At 47.1% G+C, this 22,532-nt stretch overlaps 1 protein-coding gene and 2 long non-coding RNA genes across 8 annotated transcripts in view; 2 read left to right on the top strand and 1 right to left on the bottom strand.

The window, feature by feature from the left end:
* Positions 1-22,532, top strand: part of LOC139057300 (arylsulfatase B-like) — a 162,764-nt gene that overhangs the window by 132,231 nt on the left and 8,001 nt on the right. The window lies entirely within an intron of this gene.
* On the top strand, positions 179-19,503 carry LOC139054490 (uncharacterized). The gene is made up of 3 exons (XR_011511285.1): positions 179-396; positions 3,387-3,419; positions 19,285-19,503. It is a non-coding gene; the product is annotated as an uncharacterized lncRNA (long non-coding RNA).
* Positions 12,502-20,764, bottom strand: LOC139054489 (uncharacterized). Of its 2 annotated transcripts, none has more exons than XR_011511283.1 (3): positions 19,975-20,764; positions 19,548-19,836; positions 12,502-12,611 (listed from the first exon to the last, which is right to left on the bottom strand). It is a non-coding gene; the product is annotated as an uncharacterized lncRNA (long non-coding RNA). The 2 variants fall into 2 exon arrangements; XR_011511284.1 differs by lacking the exon at positions 12,502-12,611 and adding an exon at positions 13,280-13,969.

Here is a 22,532-nt window from a genome sequence, read left to right as displayed (position 1 = left end):
GCTTAAACGCAACCACGCTCTTAGTGACGCCAGCAAAGGGTTTTCCGCAGCGGTGGCTCCTAAATGGCTGGGGCCTTACCGAGTGGAGAAACGACTTTCACCACTTGGGCCGGCGTTGGGCGTACCCGGTGGTTCGAACGAGTGCGTTGGGCGTACCCGGTGGTTCTAACGGGTACGTTGCGTTCACCCAAATAGCCAACTTATTACTGATTTGGCTTGGCTCCCGTTGGATTTTTAAAAGGCGGCGGTAGTGCGCTTTGGACATTTCTTGAATTTCTTGTGAGCGTCTGTGCAACAAGGTGTAACCTTTCTCTATGGTGAAAACTTTACGAGGTGCTTCTGCGTTGTATGTTCGATTTAAGTGGTCTTCGCTGCCGTGGTTAGTTTGTTTGGCTGGTTAGTACATGTGCAAACTGTCTTTTGTGATGTTCTGAAGTTGTGGAAGGTCGTCGCCCCTATTGCAAGTACTTGCGTTGTCGCGACATCATTCGAACACTATACGATCAGAGCAGAAACAAGTGCTGTAACCTACCCCGGTTATTGTGTAGGCGTCAGCTCTCGAAGTATTGGTCAATGCACGGTGGGAGCCCGTTTTATCTGCGGATGCGTGCTTGCACCAACTCTGACGAAACTCTGACCATTCGGGACCTATGAAAGCAGTGCTGTGTTGTTTTTGTTCCCTGCTTAGTTCGCCTGTTTACATACTCGCCTGAATGTGTGCTATTGTGGTTTTTAAGTTTTCCCCCGTGGGTCTGTACCAGATACCTCGCATTCAGCTGCTTGTCACCTGTGGCCGTTTATAACTTTGCTGCAGAATTTTGTCCTTAAGTCGAATAAACTTTGGAAGGAAATCGTGAAGCTTTACTCCCGGAAAGCGCTTGTACGTCCATAGAATTTACAGTTCAAATGCAACACATATCCTCATTTAAATTTTAGAAGAATTTATAGTTTCCGTAAATTGAAATTGCAGATAAACAGAATTCAATAAATTGAAGATTTCTATATGCACACCAAATAAGTTCTGCAAAGTAAAACGGTTTGTTACATTAAAGTTCAATATATGGAGGTCTAATTGTACAAAATTGATTGATATAGGGGTTGATTGGATACAGGGTGTGCATATTCACACGCCTGGTTCCGTAGTCAGTCGTTACGTGCCGCTCTACTTGGGAAATAAACCAAGCAACAATGTTAATGTTTTCGAACTGTTCATATATCGGGAGCACACCAAGAAGGTGATCTAAAACCTCCAGGCATATGGTGACTTTCTGTTCCAAAAGAAAAAAAAGTAATAGTAATAATGTGTACAGTAACATAGCAGAGTAAACAAACAAAAAAGCTGTCTTTTTACGACAATGCTACATTTTTTTTTCCTAATTACAGCAGTTGTGCAAGGTGTTCTAGACCAGTTAGGATATTTGAAAATTCATTGTGATGGGCCAGTCTGTTTCCCTTAGTGTTATAATGGCCTCATATTCTTGCGAAGTTAATCATATGACTCCTTTATCCTTACTACATTGAACTCCTGAAATGTTTTATTCTGGCCACTGCTCCTCATCCACCATGCCGCTTCTGCTTAATAGTTCTCAAGGCAATTATATTGCCCTCCTCTCCCTATTATTCAGGCAGAGAAACAGATCCACATGGCCATCACAAACTAATTTTCACTTGCACATGCCCTGACGTTCAAAACATTGCAGTTGAGCTGGAAGCTAGAATCAAGCTAGAAGCTAAAGGGAAGCTAGAATTAGCACTAGTGAAATGTGAAGGTTGTTAGCAAAAGTGCCCACAGTGTGTGAGGCCACAGTTTATGCGAAGATAAAAGTTTTGAGAAAAATTGTATAAATTTTGCAGTTGATATTGTTGTTTTATTAATGCTGCTCTTGCTTTAGTTATCCTTTTTTTTTAGTCACCATATGTGTTAAATGTCACAGCATTTGATATTATAGCATTGACATATATCAGTGGGGCGGGGGGTCCTCATCTGGATAGTTCATTTCTAATGCATACACTTTGCATGGCTTGTTCGCGTTGCCAACACCTACTGTATTACTTTGCTATTAAAACCTTCACAATTGTTTTTCACACATAAATAAAACAAGCAGTCTAAAAATGCTCCTTTGTCTCATGCAATATAGCGCTCCTCTCAACTAAAGCTGTATGTTCTCGAGACACAAGTTGACAGCTACATGTTAGCTGCAAAACCATTAAATTTGCAACAGTATTGAATATATTGAGACAAAAAAGCTATCTTGGTGAACATAATACTGCAGATGCTGACCAGCACATGAGTAGTGCTTCTTTTATTACAAACATTTAATCACATTGCAGAGAGTGTGTACCACTTAAATCACAATCATTTTATTGAGATATTTTTGTGTCATTTGCATGTGGCAGAAGCAGGAAATAGTAAGCTGACTCTGCCTTAAAGCAAACATATGCATGAGAGAGCGCTTAAAGCATTACTTGTTCAAACCGAGGCTTTGGTGTCTAGATTTCACGACGAAGAGAGTAAAATGTGAGGTCACTTACCCTGTATTCTGAAACCATCTATGACTGGAAGCTTCATTCCACTGAGATGAGCGCAGTGCCACCCCTTGACTGAAGACGACGCTGTGTTTCACAGTAATTGACATGAAGTTTAATTAAAGCTAAGCAACCGCCTGTGTGAAGGAGTGGGGCTGCTGTGCATTTGAATCCAGGTGGAGGGTTGAGTGGAGAATACAGAAGTTAGTCATCTTTACCGATCCTTGAGCCTCTTAAGAGATTTCCTACAACATCTAAGCTCAGCCTTTCTGTTTTCTTACAGCATGGTTATTACAGGTGGTACAAAACATTCCATTGTACAGTTTCTATAATTCTTTGGGAAAACATACATCACCTCACTAAACAGGAATAGGCTCAATAGGTTCACTGGTATCATCTATAGTGTTTCCATCCAAGACCTATTGCTATTACAAGGCATTGCAGACATTCAGTGACGTAGCCAGAAATTCATTTCAGGGAAGGATTCTCCACTGGTCACTACCACTCCCCCATCACCTCTCTCTCTAGCACTATATAAATGTGTGGAGGGTTTTACATCACACCAAGACAAACTCCTAGCATTCCCCGGACAGGAATGCTTTAGCAATGAGGATGCACATTTTTACGTTGCCAAAACTTTGCTTAACTTCTGACAAAAGTTTTTCATTGCTAAGACTACGCCTAAAATTATGCTATCATCCTTGTGCTGTTTTTAAAAATGACTATATTAAAAATAACATTTTGTTTACAAATTGATGTATTTATATAATGTATATTATGACCTTGTTGGTACATTACTTAGGAAAGTGAACTGTGCTAAAAACATGACAGCACTCTGTCTTGTGTCTTCTTGTTTGCAGCCCAGACTTGTTGCAGCCCAAGTAACAGTGAAGGTCAGCGTTATTTTCTTACCAGATTTGCTAGTGAGTGTTTCAGCCATGGCTGTGTATGGAAGAGAGCGGGCACTATTTTGCAAGTCGCCTATTACTTAATTGCAGGCATTATGGGCATGCTTCCCTGACACCTGCCTATTCTAAAGACTGCAAAGCAGCAAGCACAGCACATGCTATGACAGGGTAGGTGAATCTCAGCTAAGGCAACTGGCCACAGCTATCTGGTGTTGAGCGATCGAGCAGTGATGAGACAATCCCCCTATGTTCCATAATTTTTCACTTAATTCTTGATGCCCTTAATGCGTGTCACCACCCTAGCCCCCTTACTGTATCATCCTCCCCACTCCCTGGAGCTCTCTGAAACTCTTTTCAGCTAATCACTGTCCCACTTTTCAACATTCACGGGGTTGTTGAATGACACAGCATTCTATAACATTCCTATATTTATGTTTCTGTGTGGACATCGAAGCCATTCACCTAGCTCCCATAGTTTGTTGTGGCGGCTTCTTAGCTTCCCTGGTCCAGCACCCCGTCCTTGATATAGATTGCCGCGCGCAAATCAGCATTCTGTAGGCCTTTCTTTCTTGTCCCGTTTTCTCTCCATTTTTTTCATTCTTAGCAGTGTGTACAAACTAGCCTGAGAGCAAGCTCTTCTGAAGTTTATTAGCATAATGAAAGTCAGAGTCAATGGAAAGTAAAAGAAGAAAGAAGAAGGTGGGAGGAATGTTTTTTATGAGTTTTCTAAACAAGCAAGTTGATATAAGTAAGTTGTATAATAGCAAGCACCAAGTATGAAAGAATAAAAAACACATTTGCACTTCTCGTCTGACGAAATTTACTGTGCTTTTACAGAAATGAAAATCATTGAAAAGGAAGTAAGTGTTTACGTTGAGATACGAGCACGTAATCTGTAAGCCTCGTAAGCTTATGTAAAGTAAAACAACATGAAATCCTGAGAGATTGAGCTTCTTAAGTACACGTGTTATAATAGGAACACCAACCTTCTTCAGTATGATAAAAGCACTGTAGATCAAGGTTCTCCACGTAGTGGAAACATTGTTAAATCTGTTAAGATGTGAATGTGGGCAAGTTGGTAACAAAGTTCTAACTTGCTAAAGCACATTACTGTCCTCATCGAACTAATGACTATAGTTTCTTGTACATGTGTCTTGATCACATTCAGCACAACATTATGCATTTTTAGCTTTCTTTAATACATTCTGTAGCCCCTCAATGGATTCAAGATGCTAGAAACCTATGTTGAACTACAAAGTGCTTGCCATTAAAAAAGACAAGAAGTCAGTTCCTGTGTTAGAAATATTTATTAGTTAGAGAAAGGCTAAAATTTAGTATGAACATTAGCCATGTCTTGAAGTTTTCATCCTACTCATTTTACAGTTGAAGCTAGCTTGCTTCTCAGGTTACTTGTGCTTAGAATTAAAGCACAACAAACAGATGAATGGCTTGCCGGGGCGTTATTCACAGAAAGTGGTCACTTTTCTCACTCTCTCCATAGAGTTTGGGCTACTGCTGGTACTGTTGGCCGCATAGCAGCCAGTGCAGAGCCACTGAGTGTCGTGTGCCGATGTGCCAGTTTTTCTTAGCATGTGGACACTTCTCCCACGAGTTTCTTCGATGTTGTCTTGACGAGGGCCAAACAGTGAATGAGCCAGTTCATCTTGAAATTTTATAATTGGCGTAGAGTTTCCTTCAAGCATGCCACGAATGTTCCACGCATTTATGATGACACATCCAACAAGCAACTCAACAGCTACCTTTCTGTACCACTTGAGTCCTTTTCTAAGGCAGTTGTGGTATAACGTCATTTGGTCACTATAGTCGACGCCCTTTTTTGCTGCATTGTAATCGAGACCGGCCTGATGTTTCATGATTGGTGCACCGTCCCTTGTTTTCTTCCCACTGTCCACCAAAGTTGCTTCATATTTGGCGACAGATGTGAGTATCAGAACAGGCCTCTTGTCCATCCACTTCAGTGCCTTCACTCCATTTTTGGACTGAAGTTCGGTAACACTGCCATTTGCAACCTTTACTTCAGTGAGATCTTTTGGCAGCCCTTTCCTCACTGAGCGAACTGTGCCACGAATGAAAGTGTCTTCCTTCAGAAGGCGAAAAGTGAGCGGCAAGCTCATGTAGAAGTTGTCTACGGACAGCGGGCACACAACTTCCTTGTAATTTTGCAGGAATTTCAAGCATACATCTTCGGCATGTCCGATGCCAATTGTTCAGTCACACTTTCCGGCATATACATCAACCTTTAGCCTGTAACCGTCTTTGGTACATGCCTTGAACAGCCTGACTCTGTAAGAACGAAAGTCTGCCACACCATGGCACTATTGTTTCATCTATCACAACCTCCTTTCCTGGCTCAAGCACAGTGGCAAAAATTTTGGTTCAATTTCTCTACCAGAGGATGGATCTTAAAGACATGATCCTGCAACTCTGCAACCAGTTAATTGTCCGCAAAATGCCGGAACCTCAAAAGTAGGGAGAAGGCGGTCACGGCTCATATTTTGATTAATGAGTTCAACACCATACAGGTTACTTTTTGCCCAGTAGTGACTCGGATAGGAAGATGGACGAGATTAATACAAATTGGTATTCCAACAAATGCTTTCGTTTGTTGGAGATTGGTTTCCATCTAATTTTTCAACTTTGATTTAGATTTGGGAGTAGGAAGACGGAGGAGACCAATACAAATCAGTATTCGAATAAATGCTTTAATTTCTTTGGCATTGGATTCCGTCCAATTTTTCAAGCGTGATTTAGATTTAGGAGTAGTTGACTTCAACACTTGTGTGAAACTGTTTGTTTCATTGACCATCATTTGCCAAATGTCATCCGTAATAAACAGTGAACATAAAGATGGGGCATAACGGCTAGATGGCAACTGAATGATAGTGGGCGGCCTAGAGTACGTGTGGTGTCACACTAGGCGAAGTGGTTGTTGCCGGTGTCCATTTCTCTAGAGATGGGCTGAGAGAAATGAGAGCATTGTATCCTGAATCATTCACCTCAGAATCATCAGTCAGGTCTGACTCTCCATTCGACATGCTGGCTGAGGTCTGTGATGGTTCGTAAACACTATCTTTGTCACTGATTTCACTGTCCACTGCTGAACATCTGACACTGAAGCACTTGACTCATCCGCTGGTGATCACAAAGTTGCTGGTGCATTCTTCTGGCCCAAAACTAAGTTTATTTGTTTCCTCTGCATTGTGCTTTTTTTTTCATCTGAAGGAGCATGAGGATCTATCTATTAGACACGCTGAAAAGTTTGGGAGTAGCAAGAAAAATGCAGGTACTTATTCCAATGGCACGTATTTCAAAGACTGCTGCGAAAGTTTGCAAGAAACCCAACTGAGAAATGCGCCGCCACTCCACTCTCCAAAACAAACATGCCACCCCATGTCCAATGCAATAAAAATATATATTAGTTGCAATTTCAAACCTCAGATGGCAACACAAGAGCAAGAATTCTTGTGTGTGGGTCACTGCGTGAGTCACGCCACACACAGCATAAAAACGTTTTCGTTGAGTGCATCGTGGATTGCCAGTGGGTCATAGCATTTAACATCAGACAAGTAGTCTACTGGCTATCTATAATCTCACACAACAAAAATCGTACCTCTGAGTTAAAGTGTCATAATGTTATCGCAGCAGCAAGCAGATGAATGCCCGTAACTTTGCTGCTGCATAGGAGCACAGGCTGTGCTGTGATGGCACTCAGAGTGACACGTGACTTAGATTCAAGGCAGCATCAGTTATTTGTTGAATCTGTTGCTGCAGTGAACTAATTAAAGTTTAGAGAAATAATGAAAAATCCAACCCAAATGTCTGGGTGCTTTTGTTTTACTTCGCACTGTAGCAAGAGAGATGAATTTCCGTTTCGTCTCCTTTTCCCGACGTTTGCACGCGCGCAGAGAACGAAACTATACGTCATTGTCTACATGTGTTCCAGCATTGCGATCATGAATGCTCTTTTATCCTCTCGCGTTTGCCTCAGTGCTGGGGCACTGACTTATACCGCTAATCACGTGTTCTCGTGTAGAGCGCGCACTATCGTCCGCTACAGGAAACGAGACAAGCGCAACAGCTCGCGCGACACCGTCACCGGAAGTGTGACGGTGAAAAAAAGAAGACGGCAGGGTATACCCGCCGCGACCCCTCGGCTCCGGTATGGGAGAACGCAGTGAAGGAAATTTGCTTACACAGGCGAAACGGGGAATGTCGAGAGAGTGTTTATATAGGCGGCGACGCTCGCCTCCTGAAATCATGCGTTCGCGGCACTTCAATCATTCTCTATCTGCTGTTAATGAACCAATTTGAAAAATGCTTGTGGTAGAACACTTCTTAGAGGGCACGTAACAACTTTCAGTGTATAACCAAAATTTGTTATGTAGCCTGTGAGGGGCCCTTTAAAACAAACTCGGTAAAAATCGGGTGTACTGTGGGATGTTGTTACAGCTGCGTCGAGCTTCACAGCCCTCTACACAAGCATTGCTGTGAAGCCTGTGGCAGAAATAGAGTTTTATTCAATCAAAGGACTGCATAGAGCGCGCTCTCGTGTTGTGCTACGTGAATTAAACCATTCGTTTCCTGCCTGCACAAACGTTTGCATCTCGAGTGGATTTCAAGCACACCGTATAATAACGTGCAGTTCCGTCGTGCTTCGCAGCACTATACACAAGCACTGCCGTAAAGCTAGTGGAAAAAGTACGATGTCATGAAACCAGATCAATGCTCGCTATTTTGGTGCGATGCGTGAATGGAAACATTGCTTGCCTGCCTGCACAAACGTTTGCATCTCGAGTTAATATCAAACAAATCATATAATATGTGCAGTTTCGTCGAGCGCTTCACCGCACTGCATGCAAGCATTGCCGTAAAGCCTGTAGTATAAATAGGGTTTCATGAAGTCAAATTAATGCGCAAACCTCGCACTTGTGGTGTACAAGGTAAACAAAGAATTCGTTGCCATGTCTCCGCAGTAGTTGGTCACGTTGATTTGTGTGAGCATATTGGTTCATGTGCCCCATCTACCTCTGTGATGAGAAAATAAGCAAGAATATCAGCTGCTATGTGTCGATGCTTTTTATTACAAGGTGTAGGAGCAGTACATCTTACTGCATGAGTAAACCACTCATGGAAACAGTACGTTCCTTGAACATTGTAGCTATTTAATAGCCTAGGAAGCGCGCTATATTGGAAGTTGCAATTTTTTTTTCTGTTCGCAAAATTCAATAACTTGATGCTTTTTCTAAAAGCGAAAAATTATAAATTTCGCAATGATACGTATGCTGCGTCAGTAAGTTAAGTAGGCAGCACATAATTAGGCTAAACCAGAGGAATATCCGCAGGTATCTATACAAATGTACAAAGTATTTAAAAAAAATGTTTTCTCAAATGTTTTCAGTGTGGAGTAAGGAGTTGCATGTGCGTCCAGCGCTGATTTACAGCGCTTAATTTTTGTTGAACCTTGATGTAACAAAGACGTAACACTCAGCACTCTATTTTGTTACATCAATTTTTTTTTTTACAATGGAACACTGCATTCTACTATACGTGCCGCTCATGCGCCCCAAAATTTTGGCCCCTCTAAGGAAGTCACTGTTCTCTAAGTTTCGCCCGAAACTTAGATATCGCTACTTCCAATTGACACTCGTGAAACCAGCAGCCACGTCGGCTTGCCGCCTTTACACCGGCCGCAAATTACTTTTAAAAAATGTGGCACGCGCGGGCCGTGTATATGCACTCTGCTGCGCGCGGACAGCCATATGCACGGGCACGGCCAGGCAAGAGACGTCGCGCGCTCTCTGACCCTAGCGCGCACTTGATCACGGGACGTGGACAGCGCGCATAAAGCTGCCATCCTTCTCGGCTCGCAATCGCACCCTTTCATTCGCAATTAGCCCCAGCATGTGGGATGCAACGGAGCACTATAATTTTTGTCACACTTGGACTTTAAACCAAACATCAGAGCGATGGCGAAAATTCGCTTAGGGTGTCCAAAAATTGCTATCGCAATAATACACTATGGAGAAAGGTATTATGTAAATTATCTGTGGATGGATCGAAACCCCCTAATTTCCCAAACACGCACCCATCCACTGGCACGCTGCACACATGGATCCCGCGCGGCACGCTGCATCATTAAGGCGTATCGTTCTTCGCTAGCTCTATGATCATTTATGCAGTAGTCACTTGGCGAGAAGCTTATTTTCCAACCTATGCGCAAGTGTCGTAGCTGAATTTCGAAAGTACACGGACCATATATATGTTGGCAAAATAATCGGAACTCACTATTTAGACTCGCCAAAATTATAATTAGCTGCTCACTTGAACTCATAAGAATATACTACTCAGCCGAGCTCACTCGGGCTCAAACTCGCCAAAATACTGCTCAGCTGGGCTCACTCAGACTCATGGGATGATCTCAGGGAGTTGACTCATCAGTGAGTTTGCCAGCGTATGATGTGTGCTGAACCACAAACCTGGCTTTCTTGAATAAAAACAGTTGGTCGCTGCAGCATATGGATGCACATAAGTGTAATTCAGAGAGCGCGGCATTGTAAAGGCTGCCACAGTTACCATGCCATGCTGCAGCTCATTTCAATCATGTCAAATGCAATACCCCTGCCAGCTTTTAGTCAGTCGATCAAATGTGATTGCTATTTATCTCATCACAACACCTCATTTTCCTGCCTAAGGCTTTGGGTGAATTTTCCTTGGCATCCATTTTGTTACTCTAACAGGTTACCAGTTATCTGTTGCCTATACGAAATTTGAAGTTGTGCACATGTCATGTGGACTCCATGCCAAACTCGTAGTACTGCATGCGTTTTTGCAGTTAGGTCTAGAGTTACAGAATCGCATGTGGGAGTTACTTTAGTTAGCAGCTGTAGCTTTGGAACAAACACGTGCATGAGAGTGTGCTTAAGTGTTACCTGTCAAGACTGGGAGCACCAAGGCAACTTGTGCAGTAAAGGCATGGGCAGTATGAGCCCACAGATTTTACTAAGTGTGGCTGAGGTGATGCGTATAGATTTCACTATGAAGAGAGCCAAATAAAAGGTTGCCTATCCATCATACCTATTCTGGAGCCTTTTCTTGAGCTTTTCTAAAACATTAAGCTCAGCGTGTACACTTTATCACAGCATAATTATTACATGTGATATAAAACATTGTATTGTGCAGTTTCTCCAACTCTTCGTGAAGGCATCTATCCATACATTAAACAGGAATAGGCTCAATGTTGACATATCTCCACAGTAGGATCTCCAGGACCTCGTACTGTCACAATGCATCACAGACATTATTTAAGTGAACTCCAGAAGTGAAGCTCTTCGTTAACATTGGCTAAAATTCTATTTTTATATAGCAAAGTGATCATGCATAAATCTGTATGTCATGACAGAACACTTTGTTTCTCACGGACTTTAGTTTACAATTGTTTTCACGATCAGGAAAATTGTGCAGTGTGCTAGTTGGTTCAACATACTTAACACTGTTGTGCGGAGTGACGAAGGGACAGGACTTGAGCGAGAAAACAATAGACACCTGAGCACAAACTATCAACTGGTGATTATCACAAGGCAATGATTCTGCTGAAAAGTAGGAACCAAAGGAAAAGACAAGTCGTGGAAGCATACAACCTCAAGGTGGACCCACAGGGCTCATGTGTCAGCCCGCCGTCTAATTCACTCAGCAATAAAGAGATTAGCATAATCACTGACAATAGAGGGTGTAGGTAGACCGGGAAGAGGACTCCTGTGCATGCGTGTAGGCTTTATGTACGCTTCACTTGCAGAAAAATAAACCAGTTCATAGTTTGCGCTCAGGTGTCATGTGTTGTTTTCTCGCTCAAATCCTGACCCTTTATCGCTCTGCGCAACAGTGTTTTCAGGTTGTTCACTATGTGATGTAGGAAGGGTAAAATTGATGGGAAATCCCAATATTCTCGGGCATATCGCGAAAAATATGGCCCAAGTCAAGTGTCATTTTAGGCTTCACTGTCCCCTTATATAGGGCAAATAGTAATAGTTTGAATTCTATGGACGCTGGTTGCTTTTCTGACTTAACCTAGGCAGTGCTCAGCTCTCAGTTGAAAGGAACAGGTAAACAGGAGGACTTGCCACATAAGCAGAAGGTAGCACTCCAGACTTAAGCTTAATATACTGCGTGCTTCCACAGCCCTAGGGGGCTAGTCTGTAAGTGTTGACTAAGTGGACTGTCCATTCCAGTACACGCTGAATGAATAGAGCACGAGAGCCCATGGTGATGATTGCCACTTGCTCTACCAGCTTATAGCTCTACCTAATCAGTGTGTGCTGAAACAGTCCACTTAGTGGATCCTTACAGAATCCTTCCCTAGACTGATGTTTATGTTGGTAGGTTTCAAGTATTGCACTTTCTTTCCTTTGATGTGGGCAGTTCCCACATATGGATGCAATTTAACATATTGTATTCATATTGTCTTTGGTCTATACATATCTAATTCATGCTTATAACCAGGCCTACAAGCTCTTGTCCTGCATATTTATATAGCCTTCTCATTGGAGAATGGAGTCATTTTCCATTATACCCTCAAGCACTTGAAGTAGACACTGCAATAACCCCAAGGGAGGGGGGACAGTAACGCAAAAACCTTACTGGGCTTGTGGTGCTGCTGAAGGATGCACACATACCATTTATGCTAAAATTCCCAGCAGACATTCCAAAGTTTGTACGAGTTCGACTTTAGCTGGCTAAACTGAATGATTCATATTGAAGGCAATTCTTGCAACATTTGGTCAAACTGAATGAAACTGGACAGCACAATTAGCTGTGTTCATCTACCATTTATACGACTGCTGCCCCGAGCATTTTGCCTGTTACTTTGCCTTTCGTTTCTGTACTATCAAGTTCAAGTACACATGTACTTTATCACTGTACAAGTAGAATGGCTTCAAGGCTTTTTCTGGGCATTCAACAGTCACTATTTATTCCTATAAACCTTCCTGCATGTGAAGGCAAAAGAAACTTATTAATTCATGCTGGAAGTATAAAAAGACAGGTATTTGCACAGAAAATGTTTATTTTGAGCACCGAGGTTCTTGCTGATGTAGATATGGTGCTGGCTCCCTCCTTGCCCGAAGCATGTGCTTGCTGTACACAGCACCAGATGATGGCTTCCTAGGTCAAAAGATCAAAGTGAAATAAGAGGCATTTTGTTTTAGCCCCGGAAAGAAAAAGCAGGATTGAGACATTGACATGTATAAAAAATACTTGCCTAAAGAAAAATTAATACACAAGCAAATTCACTAAAGAGGTTCACTTTCAAGAGCGAAAGTATGGTTACGATGAAAATTACAAGGAAGCTTCACTGCTCATTGAGGGTTCGGTTCAGTAGTTGTTGAGCCACGAGGGTTAGCATGCTACATCTTGCATATTATGTTTTGTAGAACAATATTGCACTTTGAACAATGTAGTGCCTATTTAAATGAACTGACAAGGAACGCTGAAACTCCAGGCTAGTTTGGTCTGCACAAGATATGATACAGACACTGTACTGCATTCATTTAGTGTTTTTGTCACTGATCTCATGCACAAAGGTAATTCACACCTATCCTACATTAAATGCAGTTACTTCTTTGAAGCTTCATCTAGTCCTTGAATTTGCTGCATGCTTATGTCTAAGAGAGTTCGTTTGGTTCCTTTTATAGTAGTACATCTAAGCAACTGCTATCAAATGCCCATAGTGTTCCCTCGCATGTACAAAACATTTTTGGCCCTTTCAATGCACAATACTCATTACATTTGACACTTGGGACTTGTGCAAGGCGCCATTTAGTATTATATGCTTGTCCACGTCTGATAATACTTTCATAGCTGGGTCATTCCCATGCCAAATGCCTTGGTTATTACTGTGACCATCTCACACTTTTCCTTTAGAATCTTCTTGTCCACTTTTAAGGAAGCACCCCACGACACAATGTCTCCATCCTAGTGGTGCTATGGAGTTAACTTATGTGCTAGTTGTAGCAGATGACGTCAAATGAAGGCCACTGAAGATAAAACTCTCTGCGACAATTCCTTTTACACAAAAAATGCAAACAATACAGAATAGTCAAAATGTAGTTATCTGGCAAGACTGGCTGCATCCATCTCTTTGTTTGGCGCAATTCTGAGGTGGCTCCATGTTACAAGACGCTTGGCGATTATTGCCATGTGACTGTTTGGGACTCTATAAAACACAAGAATTGCCTTACTCCGGCCTTTCTCTTTGTGCAGCGGCCAAGGTTATTATTCGTCCAATCGCACCGTGTCCTGTTCGTGTGTCCATAGACTAAATTCTTCACCACATTGTTTTTGCGGTATTTCGTGAGTGACCCATGAACTCATCTTGGGGTGGGACTTCTTATCTTTGGCGTTTGCTTCTATCTCTTGTCGTCAGCACCTCACACAACTGGATGATGCCACTGGCAATTCTCTTCCTAACCACGAAGAATGCATTCGTCTCGTCACCTCTTCCGATTACGTTCTTTGGCCACCTAGAGAAAAGATTATAGGTGTCAACTCCTGTAACATTGTTGATGGCGGCGTATTCATTCTACCCTATGACCATACCCTATCTCAAGCAATTCTGATTACCCCTGGCCTTATTCGCTTCTCTGAGGGGTCTGCATTGCTTACTGCAATAAACCAAATCGAACCCCAACTGTTGCCTCGTGGATCAACTGTCACTTGAGCTGTTGACACTCATGTCGTTGCAATTGTCACGAAGACAGCTCAGTGTGTTCTTGCGTCTGTTACCGTGCGCTGAACAAAATCGTGCGCAAAGATGTTCACCCCGTGTCACGGATGGATGATGCACTAGATTCACTCCACGGTGCTGAGTATTTTTCTAGCCTTGACTTTAGACCAGGCTACTGGCAAATACCGATGTCCAAATCCGACAAAGCAAAAACGACATTTGCTACCCCTGATGGGCTCTACGAGTTCAGTGTGATGCCTTTTGGACTCTGCAATGTGCCTGCCACATTCGAACGCATGATCGATAAGTCTTGTGCGGCTTGAAATGGAAAACCTGTCTGTGCTATCTCGACGACATTGTGTTTTCAACCATGTTCTCACAACATTTGCAACATCTTGATGAAGTCCTTGCCTGTCTTGCAAATGCTGGTATGCAGCTCAACACACGCGCGCGCGCGCGCGCGCACACACACACACACACACACACACACACACACACACACACACACACACACACACACACACACACACACACACACACACACACACACACACACACACACACACACACACACACACACACACACACACACACACACACACACACACACACACACACACACACACACACACACACACACACACACACACACACACACACACACACACACAAATGCAGTTTGGCCAGCAAGGCCATCAAAGTTCTGGGGCACATAGTCTGCAAAGAAGGTATTCGTCCGGACCCCGAGAAGCTTACTGCCATCCTCGAATTTTGTGTCCACTGCGTCAAAAAGACATGCACAGTTTTCTTGGACTTGCTTCTTCCGGCACTTCATATGCAACTTCGCTACACTTACGTCCCCGCTCCATCAACTCCTCCCCAGTAATGCACCCTTTGTTTCGTCCGACGAATGTGAACATGCTTTCCTGCTTTTGCAACATGCCCTGACGTCAGACCCAGTACTGCGCCACTTTGATCCAACCGCGCCCACCATCTTTCACACCGACGCTAGCAGTCAGTCTCGGTGCCATTCTACTACAATGCGACAACACATTCCACAAACGAGTAATTGCTTAGGCTAGTCGTGCACTAACCAGTGCAGAAAATTACTACACCATAACCAAGCAGGAATGCTTTGCTGTTGGGCCGTGCAAAAATTTCACCCATGTCTTCATGGCCGCCATTTCACAGTTGTTACCGACCATAACACACTGTGCTGGCTTTCATCGCTAAAGAATTTATCAGGTCACCTGGGTTGCTGTGTGCTTCACCTACAGGAGTACGATTTCAATGTCACCTACAGGGCTGCAAAGAAGCATCAAGACACCAATGCTCTCTCTTGCTACCCTCTGCCGAATCATGACGATTCACCATAACCTCTCCGCGATTGTGTACGTCCTGAGTCCTCTTCATCGGCTTTACCCATTGTAGCCCTTGAATGGCTAAGACACAACAGCCCATCTGTCCTTGTGTCCCACTAACGCATCGACCCATACTGCTGAACTATTCTCCAACGCATGGAAGATTCTTCGTCACCTCCAAACGCCTGACTTCGTCGACAACTTAATCAATTCAAGCTGCACAATGGGGTTTTACATCGCAACATTTATCACATCGATGGCAACAAATGGCTCCCGGTCATACCATGTTCTCTGCAATGTGAGGTGCTTGAAGCCTTTCACGATCATGCGACGACTGGTCCTCTAGGGTACCACAAGACTTGCAACAGAATATGAAGTTGCTGCTCCTTGCCTGGCCCATCTTCAGCCGTTGCGAAGTATGTTGCACCCTGCGTTCATTGTCAAAGCAAACCCAACAGCTCCTTCTGGCTCTTTACAACCTCTGCCTTGTCCCGCTTCGCCTTTTGAAGTAGTTGGAATAGACTTGTACGGTCCTCTTCCCATGACCTCACATGGAAATCGTTGGATTGCAACGGCCATAGACCATCCAACACGCTATGCGGAGACAGCATCTCTACCATCCTGGACTGCTGCTGAAGTCGCCGATTTCTTTCTACACAATATTATCTTACACCGCAGCGCTCCGCGCGTTCTCCTCAGTGACCGCAGCAGTCTTCCTCTCTTCTATCCTTACCGAAGTTCTGTGCGCCTCTAACACAATTCGCAAGACGACTTCCAGTTACCATCCGCAGACCAACAGCTTGATGATTGCGATGTACTACATCTACTCTGGCCACACGAACGGGGATGCAATCCTGTCGTGCATGACATTCGCCTATAACATGGCTACGCAACGTACCACTGGATTTTAACATTTTTTCTTCATCTATGGCTGTTCACCAAGTTTCATTCTTGATGTATCATTCCTTTCGACTCCTGTACCCCCATCAGTTCCTTTCTTGGAACAGTTTGTGTCTCGCCTCGCAGAGTGCAGACGCCTCGCCCCGCTTAACACCGACGTCTCCCAGGACGCTCGCAAGTTTCGTTACGACTCGACCCACTGTGCTGTAACTTTTTCTCCTGGTGACAAAGTTCTTTGGACTCCTGTGTGCGTTCCTGGCTTATGCAAAAAATTTTGCAACACTTCTTGCTTATGCAACACTTCTTGAATGCCCACACCACCGTATCGTCGGGCAGCGAGCACAACCTGCGACACCCATGTGGCCACAGTGACGAGAGGCGGCCTGCGCAGCTGGCCGGTTGGGGTCATCATGTTGTCGCCGGCCATCCACTGATTATATTGTTCACGGACACGTTCTTTAACAGGCTTGTTGAGCACGACGTCCAGTGGCTGAAGTGTTGACGTCATGCCTCCCGGAATGACGGCGAGTTCCGTCCTCCCGTCGCGGAGTGCCAGCTTCAATCCTGCGGTCAAGTGCCCGCGAAAGGCATCCAAGACGAGCATGCTCGGACACCGCAAGAGTGCCCCTGGTTGCCGATTCCAGACGGTCTTAATCCAATTGAGCATGAGGGCCTCGTCCATATAGCCCTTTTCATTCACGCGAACGACATCCCGTGGGAAAGCCTCTTTCGGCAGCGTCTTCCTCTTGAATATTATGTATGGGGGCAGCTTTCTGCCATCTGCAGTACACGCGAGCATCACCGTGAATGCTCGTTCCCCGTAGAAAGAAGCTCGACTTCTTTTGTGCCGCGTTCGCACACTGTGGTGAGCGACGGCATGTCGAACCACACCGGCATTTCATCAGCGTTGCCGATCTGTACCAACATGTAGCCATGCTGCTGCCGGAGACGGATAACATAGCGCTGGAATTCGACCAACTTGTCCTCGTATGCCTCTGGCTGCTTCTGCCAGATTGATTTGCGCTGTCGAAGTGCGAATCCCTCGCGTTGCATGAAGCGACGAACCCAATAAATGGAGCCCTTGAATTGTTCCTTGGGCAGTCCGGATTCTCGGGCGATCTCAATAGCTTTGATGCAGATGAGTTCTGCTGTGACTGGCAAAGATCTGGCACGATGCTCGCGGACAAAATCCGCCACCCTGTCTTTGAGCTCCGGGTGCACTGCGCCATAGAATAAAGAACTTCGTCAGAATAAAGAACCGCGCAGCGCCCGCGAGTTGGGCCGCGTCCGTCACCAAGGGGGCGATAACAATGTGGATGCCGAAAGGTCTGCGCTCCAGACATGCTGCCAGACGACTATTCATGCTGTGCCAAGGGCCGGTATGTAAGTCAAGGGGTGAACTTTTAGTAATATTTTTGGGAAAAAACCTCAACCTATATTCTGCACTATACGGTACTCGCACTGCTGGAGACATGCCGTGGCCGAGAACCTACGGCTTCCCGACTACTCGGGTGCCACCACCTGTGCCACACGCAGTTGCACTGCGGCACCCTGCCTAGATGGAGCCCATAAGCCAGGAAAGCCACGCACGGCAATCTATGTCCGCAGCACCCTGGCGCGTGCTGTTCTACCTGTTGCTGACATCGCCGGTGGCCCCTTGGAGTCATGCGCCGTTGTGGTACGCCTTGGCAGCCAGGACACGGCTGTGGCGAGCATCTGCATCCGTCCAGGAAAGCCGTGGGATCCCTCCAGCCTCATCCAGCTGGGTGTTCGCCTTGGTGGGCATGCAGTCCTGTGCAGTGACTTCAACGCACACCACACGGATTGGGGAAGCGGCAGCTGCACCCGCTGAGGCAAAGGCCTCACAGATGCCATCAGCTGAGCTGGCCTGCTGACCTTGGAACACCAGGGAGCCCACCTACGTCTACCGCAGAGCTCGCACGGCCATTGACCTCTCCCTCAACACTGAGCAGTGCTCCTACTCCTGGGCCACAACTTCGGACAAATGGGGGTCTGACCACTTCCCTATTGTGATCAGCCCCAGGTCTGGGAGAAGGCCTAGGTCAAGAACTTACGTCACAGACTGGTCCCTGTTCCGGAAGCACTGCAGCAAGTTGGACGATGGCCGTGACTTCCTGAGCGCCATCGTGGATTGTGCTCAGGCTGCCACCGTTCAGTGCTCTACCCAACCAGATACCCCCGCTCCGGACCTCCACCTGCTCAACATTCGTGCCTCCAGGCGCCGTATGGAGCGTGGAGCAATCCGGACGGGCAAGGCAGAGCATTGGACCGAGTACAGACGTGCAGATGCCCGCTGCAGACGCCAAGCCCGGCGCAGGAGGAGCCTCTGCTCTGCCATCGAGGGCAGGTCCAGGGGACCCCTGGCTTGGAGACTGCTCAAATCCCTCACCAGCAGGAGAGGAAGCCTACAACCTGTCCTCGCCGTGGCCATCACGCTGAGCATCAGCGAAGAGGCCCTTGCGGAGCTCCTCGCCAACCAGTTTGCGCTGGCTGTACCACGCATTGCAGCCATCCTGAAGGTAGGGCAGCCTTCCGTCAGCCTGCCTAGCTGCCTGCACAACCACCACACAGGGTCTTCGCTTCTGTAAATGGCCTGTCATCCAGTCTTGGGAGCCTGGCCTCACAGTTCATTGGCCCAGAAAGCAGTCCGAGCGCTTTTTCGCTGCCTGAGGGCAACAGACTTGAGTGCCCGACTATAGACATCCTACACTTAAGTTCTCTCTCTTCCTCTTTCACTCCCCATTCCCCTCCCCACGTGTAGGGTAGCAAACTGGACTCAGCCTGGTTAACCTCCCTGCCTTTCCGTCTTCCCTTCTCTCTCACCACCCAGGGTGGCCATCGAGCCAGGTTATGGCTATCTACCAGGACCCGCTGACGCTGCACGAGCTCCAAGCATCGCAGTGCACCAGGAGCCCAGTGCACCAGGAACCCAAATGCTTCGCAACCTGGCCGCCAGCGAGCAGCTGCACCTGCTTGACTGCTTAAACATCTGGCAGTCAGGGCAGGTGCCGGAGTCATGGCGCACAGCCTACATGGCCCCCATCCTGAAGGCCGGCTGAAAAACGTGAGCTCCTATTGGCCAGTCTCACTCACCTCTGCTGCTTGCAAGCTGATGGAGGCCATTGCTTTCTGGCCGATGAGCAGATAGGCTTCCGGCGGAGCTGATGCAGTGCGGACTCCATCGTGGACGTGATCTCCACGCTGAAAGAGGCCAAGGCCTGCGGTGACGCCGTGCTCCTGGTGCTTATCGGCATGAAGGGGGCCTTTGACGCCCTGCCCTATCCAGTCGTTCAGCAGGCCCTGGACCTATTTGGTAGAGGGCGTCCCACAAGGATCAGTGGTGAGCCCTTTCCTGTTCAACCTGGCCCGACTGCCTGCTGTCCTGCAGAGTGACCCCCACAACCACGTGAATACCTCCATCAACGCGGACCACATCGCCCTATGTGTGCGAAATCCACCACACAGCCACAGCAGTGCGCGCTCGGCTCTGCAAAGAGCCCTCGACACCGCTGCTGCTTACCTGAGCTGCATTGGCCTTGCCATCTCGGCAAGGAAGACGGAGGCCATGCTGCTCCACCCAAGAGCAACCGCCCGCTGCACAGCTGCAACTGGAAGGCGACCTTGAAGCCCGGCAGTGACGTACCCGGGGCTACACGTTCATCACCGGCTGACCTGGCTGCCTGCTGTCAAGACCCTGCATGTCCAGGTCCTCCGGGTCCACAAGGCAGTCTCCCAGCTTGTTGCCCGAGGACAGAGCTGCACCACTAGGTGGGCTCTGCGGCTGTACCATGCAGTAGCCACCTCACGCCTGCGGTACGTCCTCCCACTCGTGGCACTACCACGTGCCCGTCTCAAGAAGCTGGAGCTGCAGCATAGGGCCGAGATTAGGTTCTGCCTGGGCGCTCCCTGCAGCTCTGAAATCGCTGCAACCTTGGCCGAGGCAGGAGCATGGTCCCCATCACTCCTGTCACAGCCCACATTCTACAATCAGCCACAGCTGTGCACATCGCTGAATGACACTGCGTTCAGGAATATCGGTCACATTCCGACCGCACACACAACCCCCATCACATCTGCACTGAGCATTACGCTGCGGAGAAAGCTTATCAGTGAATGGCTACTGACAGGGCAGCGAAATTTTGGTTCTAAAGCAATTTTTCCCGACCGTGCAATGAGGCCGCAATGCGAGACCGCAACGAGGCCGCAATTTGGTGACTTTATTCACTACCGCCCTTAGCCGGCAGATCTGAACCATGCATCAGGAATGTGCATTTCCATTGGGGAACAATTGAAACTCTTATTTAGGCTAAACAAGCGCGCGTACGTACGTACTTACATGCCGCACTCGGGACATCTGCCATTCAAATATTCTGCCATGTAGCAGCACCGTAACCAAGTAATGTTACTGTTGCGTGCTTCTGACAAAGACTCTAAATAACTCTGAAGGAGCGCAGTTCCGTGTAATATACGTTCTCTGCATTAGGACACTGTAGCACTGGCTGGCCGGTGTGGCGGTCCCTGCAATGCATCACAAAAGCTCGTGAGGAACCTGGCTATAAAGTATCATCACAGAACACCTATATATGGCATCATGCAGTCGAAAGATTAGCTACGCGTAGTAGATGCACATCAAACGCAAAGACTAAGTATACTTACGAGAAGCAAAAGCCCGAAAAATAAGCGATCCACCGCTTCGTGCACTCCGAGCCTGCCATATGCCATATTATGCCGCCAAAAAGGCCGAATGTGACATCGCACCATCACGGACGTAAAAAAACAAAGACCGGATGTGGCGTCCCGGACGTGACATTTGGGTGAACCTAACGCTTGCGCTGCGTTCACCGGGTGAACGCAGACACTTTCCACCACTTGTGTATGAGCTGACGGATCCTCAGACGGGGAGAACCAGGGGCCGCGTTCACATTGCCGACTTGAAAGCCTACCATTGCAGGCCAGTCGAGCCGGCGCCGGAGCCCAGCGATCTCGGGTGTTCCGGGGAACAGAGCACGTCCGGTGTTTCCGACCGCTTTCGGCCGTCGCATCGATACCCCCTCAGGCGACGACCACCATTGTGAATTCGCCCTCGCGTTGCCAGACCTTTCTGGTAAAAGAAACGCGTTACTCTTGCTTTCTGCCTCTGCGAGCGAGTGTTTCTTTCCTCTCGGGATTTCCCGCACAGAGGCCAGCGCGCCACGGTTCCAGCCCGCCCTAACTAGATGTCAAAAAGTTTGCCCGTTTGTTCAGTGCTTGTATTTCTTCTTGCTTGAATAATAGGTTTAGCCTTCCTCGTGTGCATAGCCTTGTTTTAAAAGTGCCCCGCTTCTTACCCCGCATCGCCATTGTACGTAGCTGTAGAGGGGCGCTTGGTGCCCTCATTCTTTTGTTGTCTCGTCTTTGAGACTCGCCGCGTAAGTGTCCGGAAAGCGGGGGCGTGCGACCACGGGAGCGTCAGATGAGGGGAAGGTTTGAGACATTGGACGCCTCAGACATTGGTGTTGCCTGCGCCCGAATCCGTTGCAAGCCCTAAGGGCACGTGTCGCGGGTGCCTCGTGTGTGCGCGTGCAAAAGGGGACGAAAACCACGTCCAGCTGGCTTCGCGACCCTCCATCCTGTGCCCCCCATCTCTGCTCGCTCCTTCTTGAAAACGACTGGCGTCAGCATTTACTACTACTGCTGGCACTGCTGCTGCCGGTGCCCGGAACTGACTTCCCGCTGTCATTCTGTCTCGACAGTCGCCTTCGTCGGTAGCTTCGAGTTGCAGCGCACTCGCGCTCAAGATGGACAAGCCGTCTGCCCTTGTCGCCCCTAGGAGCCGCCGCCGCAGCCGACGCCGGCGCTGGGTGGCACAGCCAGGCGCTCCAGCCACAAGGAAACTCCCTGCTCCAACGACTGTCCCGCCTGCCACAGCTACGGAGACCAGTCCAAAAACACGGAGTGTGGCCACCTGGACGTGCCAGGAGGGTGTATCGGCACCCCTCTGATACGTCCCCATTCGGTGAAGGCATGGCCCGCGCAGCGCAGAGTGGAGAGGTGCCAGCACCCAGTGCCCTATCCTCATTAGGGGCACACGCTGACTCT

The sequence above is a fragment of the Dermacentor albipictus genome, chromosome 1, assembly GCF_038994185.2.
Source record: "Dermacentor albipictus isolate Rhodes 1998 colony chromosome 1, USDA_Dalb.pri_finalv2, whole genome shotgun sequence".
Taxonomy (NCBI): Eukaryota; Metazoa; Arthropoda; class Arachnida; order Ixodida; family Ixodidae; genus Dermacentor; species Dermacentor albipictus.
This window is presented reverse-complemented; position numbering and strand designations above follow the sequence as displayed.